This window comes from Fundulus heteroclitus, chromosome 19, assembly GCF_011125445.2.
Source record: "Fundulus heteroclitus isolate FHET01 chromosome 19, MU-UCD_Fhet_4.1, whole genome shotgun sequence".
In the NCBI taxonomy this organism is placed as follows: Eukaryota; Metazoa; Chordata; class Actinopteri; order Cyprinodontiformes; family Fundulidae; genus Fundulus; species Fundulus heteroclitus.
This window is the reverse complement of record NC_046379.1, coordinates 8,411,608-8,417,069: the sequence shown is the minus strand read 5'-3', so window position 1 is coordinate 8,417,069 and position 5,462 is coordinate 8,411,608. Positions and strand designations below refer to the sequence as shown.

The window sequence follows — 5,462 nt, the reverse complement described above, 5'->3', positions numbered from 1 at the left end:
GACAGGGGTTCCCAAAGTGGGGGTCAGGACTCCCTGTGGTGTCCTGAGACACGTCGTATGGGTTGCGACATGATTTGATCCTGATGTGCTAAAATTATATACTATTTATTTATGAAACCAATACCAAACTATAACCTTACAAGATGCTTAACAGTCCTCATTTTAGCATAGCGGGAAAACTGCACTTTTTGTAAGAGTTCTTATAAAAATACTACTTTATTCTTGCAATTTTACTTTTTTCATAAATACGTTGTATGTTCAGTGATTAAATTAAAGGTTATTGCTTGATGCTAGTTTTGATGTATTTTATGCGTTTTGGACATAGGTATGTTGCATATTTTCTGGTTGCATAAGTTAATTTTTGCACTAAGCGTTTAATACGGCACTGTACAGCACTTCCAATCATCTTGTTACTGAAAAGTGCTCTATAAAAATAAACTAATATGTAGACTTTGCACTTCTAAGACAGAATTTCCATGTGAATGCTTACCATGGATATATCAATGGCAGCATGATAACATCTACTACAGTGACTATTTTAAGTCACGTTGGTTATTTAAACTTTGGCTTTAACGTCAATTTGTCTGTGGTTACCTTAAAATGGCTACACTGAGTTTATGTAGTACTTGTCTGAACATTTTCATTTCCCTGTCTTCTAATGTAGGTTGATATGGCACAAATGCCTCTGGTAACACAGTGAGCTTTACCATCGCCGCCATTACGACATTTTTGTTTTTCCGAGGTCAGGTCTGCCTGGGCTATACTTTGCATGGGGTGAGCGATCTTACAGTTGCCGTCACGGTAATATTCCCTGGCATCTTTATCAAAGCTTTTATGCTTTCATGTTTACAGCTGTATCTAGTATCTAGCCTTCGCTGCAACGCCCCCATTGGAAACATTAGGTGAGAGTTTGGCATAATTTTGTTCTTTCTTTAAACACGAGCAATAACAGTGTAACTATTGTCAATATTGTATTCCTTGGACAGAAACACAGAAAACATTGAAGAGAGGGAGCATATATTACACTGCATATATTACACTGGGGCAACAGTGGCATGGGAGCTAACGGCGTCTGTAACCACCGGGTTGCTGGTTCGAACTCCCGCTCTGATTGTTTCAGTCATTGAGTCCTTGGGCAAGACCGCTTTGCTTGCTGGCGGTGGCCTTGCTTCTGTCAGTCTGACCCACGGCAGCTGTGGCCACAAGTGTAGCTTACCAAGGTAAGCGTATGAATGGGTGAATGTCTTTGGGGTCCTCAGAACTTGATAACGTGCTATACTACTGCAGGCCATTTTATGCTGCCTCTGTTGGCTTGCCTGCTTCCTGAAATGCATCCTATTACCGTGTATGTGTGGGTTCTCTCTGGGTAGTCATGTCCAAAAACATGACTGCTTGGGTAACTGGTCTCAAAATAATCTGTAGGCATGAATGTGTGCGTGCGTGGCTGCTTGGTTATTTCATGCCATACCAGGATAAGACTAAGTGTAAATGTTGTTTGAATGTTAAATGAAAACAAATAGCTGTAATCGAACCACAACATTAGAGTTCTGACTGATCATGAAGGCAGATTTACTATTGCTATCACCAGTTCACCCAGTCATAAAATGTGTGCTGCGAAATCTCTGACCACCGAGGGCAAAATGTAGCCAAAAACCCAGTCTGCTTTGTGTGAATGAACTCTTCAAATACGGCCCCACTCTTTCATAACATTATATAAGGTTATACCACATACACCGACTTACTCATTGTTACATATTTGCCAGCCAGTCCCGTAATAGAGTTCAAAGCACAGCGTCACAGTTATTGATTTATTTTCTCGAAGCACTGTCTCTTTATTCAGTGCTCGGTCCAACAGCAGACAAAATACCTAAATGAAGAATGTACACTAAAATACATGATTCTTATTACTGCAAGAAATAAAACATTAAACTTGTTTTCTATCATATTCGGGTCAAAGTTAACAGTTGGGTTGGGTTATACCAACAGTCATGATTCTAGCTTCAAAAAGAATTTAAACATACAAAATGACCACAGAGTATACACAACAAGCTTTTTGTTCAAGGATAACTTTGGCTACCGTTGCATAACCACACTGTCAACAGGTCCAGTGTGTTGGCCTTGCCACTAGAGAGTATCAGCCTTACTCACACATAAAAGAGGCATTAATCAGTAAATATCAAATGTCAATATATGCAATAATATATATATATATATATATATATATATATTTGTCTCATAAATTCAGTTAAATTGGATGGAGGGTTCTCTCTTGGAAGTCAAGTTTCCTCCAACTGTCCAATGCTTGTATGATTGGTTAATTGGTTGGTCTAAATTATCCTTAGATATGAATGTGTGTGTGTGAATGGGTGTTTCCGTGTTACCCTGTGATGGACTGGCGACCTTTCCAGGGTGTACTCTGGCATATCTACAGGTCTGTGTGCAGGCTGATGTGTCCCCGTGTTTCTCCTCACCTTCTTTCACTGTGACTGGCAGGTGTGCTCCTTCCAGCTGCAGCTCATCGAGCCCAATCAGGAGGAGCATGAAGAAGAGCAGACTTCCTGAGGCAGATGCCAGATTGTTTTGCTCACATGAGTGGTAATCAGTCATACCTTCAACGTGTCATTGATCTCCTTGAAGTTCTGCCCCTTACCTTTGCTGTTGTTTCAGGATCCATTTCACTTGTTCATGCTCAGTTCCTGGCTTCCTGTGCTCTGCTTCCTCGTTCCTTGATTATTAAATTCCTTTGACACCATTGCTCACTCGCCTGGCCGTCCACCCTCCAATGTTTATCTGTTCCATGACCCCCTGCTCTGGAATGTAAGAACAGAGGAAAGAATAATCCAGCCGCCGCACACCACCACATGTCAACCTCAGACTCTGTAGACAAGACTCGGTCCGTAGAACTCCATCAGTGTTTCCAACAGAAAGAACCTCTCTCCATCCACTAAACAACATCCCTCATAATTTCCAATCTCAGACAATAATTTATCCACTTACCTCTCATCCTCAGGGCAAATTAACCCAAACTAACCCGACTGCTGCCCAATATTTTTAAGAAACCTTTCAAACCATTGTTGCAGCATGTCCGTGATCTTTCACAGTCAGACATCTAACAAACATGACAACCTCATCTCTCATTTAGTGACTGCTGGAGATAGTCAGCCCCTATTATCTAGGTTATGGGGGTTACTTAAATTCACCATCAGTTGTAGTTTATGTTATATGTTGTGTGGCTTTTTGCACACAGCTGCACCCGCTACTGACTAATACTGAACACTTTCCCCAGATGTGTGTTAATGGTGGTGCCATGACTAAACAAGCTGGTGAGGAGGGCCACTTCTGTCCTTCCCGCTCTGGACTCGGTGGAGGAAGTGGCCGAGAGGAGGATGTTGTCCAAGCTTACATCCATCATGGCCAACACCTTTCACCCCCTGCACCCGACTGAAGAGGAGCTGAGCAGCTCCTTTAGTGACAGACTTATACACCCAGTATGTAAAAAGGAGCGCTACCGCTGGTCATTCATCCCTGCTGCCATAAGACTTTACAATGCCACTGCACTAAAACCTGGTGTAATAACACTGCAATAACTGTGCAATAACTATTTGATACCCAGTGCAATAATCCTGTTCCATAAGTGCCTTCACCTATCTCAGTTATCTCACTTATTTATTTATTTGCAAACCAGAAACAGCACTGTTTTTTACCTGCCACCACTTTATCTTTGGAAAGTTCCACTGTGGAAGCTGTGGGTAGCAGCCGCAGATACGAATCGCCAGAAATAAATGATTAACGCATTACCTCATGTTTGGTGAGATGGAATCTGATTATAAAAACCTCAATCCAGCGTCTGCTTTTATCGTACTGGCCTGCGATGTGTTTACTGGGTACACATCTGGCTTTGGTTTAAAGGCTGCTGTTAATGGATTCTTTGAATAATTGACCTACTCAGAATTTCAGGTATACTTGGAAATGAAAATTTTCTAAGATACAAAAAAGGTTCTTTGGCTTTACTGACAAAACCCATCAGTTGTTTTTCACAACGCTAGATATGCCCTTTTATACGCTATAAATGATGACGCACGGAAAGTACATCTTACAAGAAAATCCTAAAGAAGTATAACCCATTATTAAATGCTACCCAAGTAGAAAGAAAAGGTAATTGTTTGAGGTAATTTTGCACTTATGTGTGCAGTCAACCTTACAAATAAAAGACTGTGATGGTGTTGCAGATTTGTGAACTCAACTTATAAAAATTAAAGAATGGTACAGAACGAAGGCTAACTGTTTGAATGAAATTTGTTAAAAATTATTGTGTCGGAGTGGAGCTGCCCTAAAGTCATGAAGTGTGTAGGAAGGGTTTGTCTATGATGGGGCTGTTTGATCAGTGACCTACTCTTCCTCAGTCCCCACTCCAGGTTCTGGTTCCAACTTTATGAAAGAGCTTACTGAAGCAAAGCTCATCAGATGGCACAGGGTGGTGGAGTGTCTACAGAAACATGAAAACAAAGTCCATTCATTTCCATCTTGGAAAAGGCCAGTCTTGGTCATCCTGCATATTTTATTGTTAAAGTGCAAAACATTAATTAGTCTTCCAGTCAACCCCCATCATCCAAGATGTTAATTGGCTTGGCCACAATTCAACTGAATTAAAAATCAAAATTAAATTAAAAACAATCTTCCTCAAGAAGAACTTTAATAAAATTTGAGATTGCTTCCTCAGTACTGCAGAATATAATCTGGGGAAAGAAATCTGAAAGAATGTTAATAGCTAAATTTGACAGCTATGGTGCCCGGTCCAACAGATGGCACTGCATCAAGAACCATCAGTGATCAAAACCTGACCAAACTACTTGAGCAAAGGCATTACTTTGGGAAACCTTTGTCAAGCTCTGGAACGCCAGCATACATTCAAAAATGTTTGCCTTGTCAACGGGCGGTCTCCTCCTTTCTGGCACGCATATGGTGGAAACATGTTATGTTAGAGGGATTGGTCTTTCAGCTCTTTGCTGGAAGAAACAAAGCAATTTCAATGTGACAGAATCCTGTGTGTTCCCTGCTGATGTTAGGAGGTTATCAATGTTGTTGGCAAAACTCATTTCAGCATTAATGAAACAAATTACAGCAAAGACTTTACAGCAACTTCGGTGTCTTTCCCATTAAGACATATTTGAAACCAAAAATAGAAACGTTAGAAAGTGGAAATATTTTGTGACATTATGGAATTTGAAATTTGTGGAAATACCATAGAAATTCATGACATCTTGAAAGATTGCACCAAATACAATGTTTATGGTGAAATGATAAAATCCCACTGGACAATGGGCTTTTAACCAGAATACAGGCATTAACATTAACAGATAATATAGGACCTCAAAGACCAAGGCTAGATAATCTGTTTAAGATACTGAAAAGTAAAAGTGCTGAAAAAAAGAAGAGTGCTAATGATTCAATCTTATTTCACC

At 40.3% G+C, this 5,462-nt stretch overlaps 1 long non-coding RNA gene across 1 annotated transcript; it reads right to left on the bottom strand.

Annotated features, from left to right (window-relative positions):
- Positions 1-2,454: 2,454 nt before the first annotated feature.
- LOC118566989 lies at positions 2,455-4,431 on the bottom strand. Its single transcript, XR_004933423.1, has 3 exons — positions 4,394-4,431; positions 2,651-2,810; positions 2,455-2,558 (listed from the first exon to the last, which is right to left on the bottom strand). It is a non-coding gene; the product is annotated as an uncharacterized LOC118566989 (long non-coding RNA).
- Positions 4,432-5,462: the final 1,031 nt, after the last annotated feature.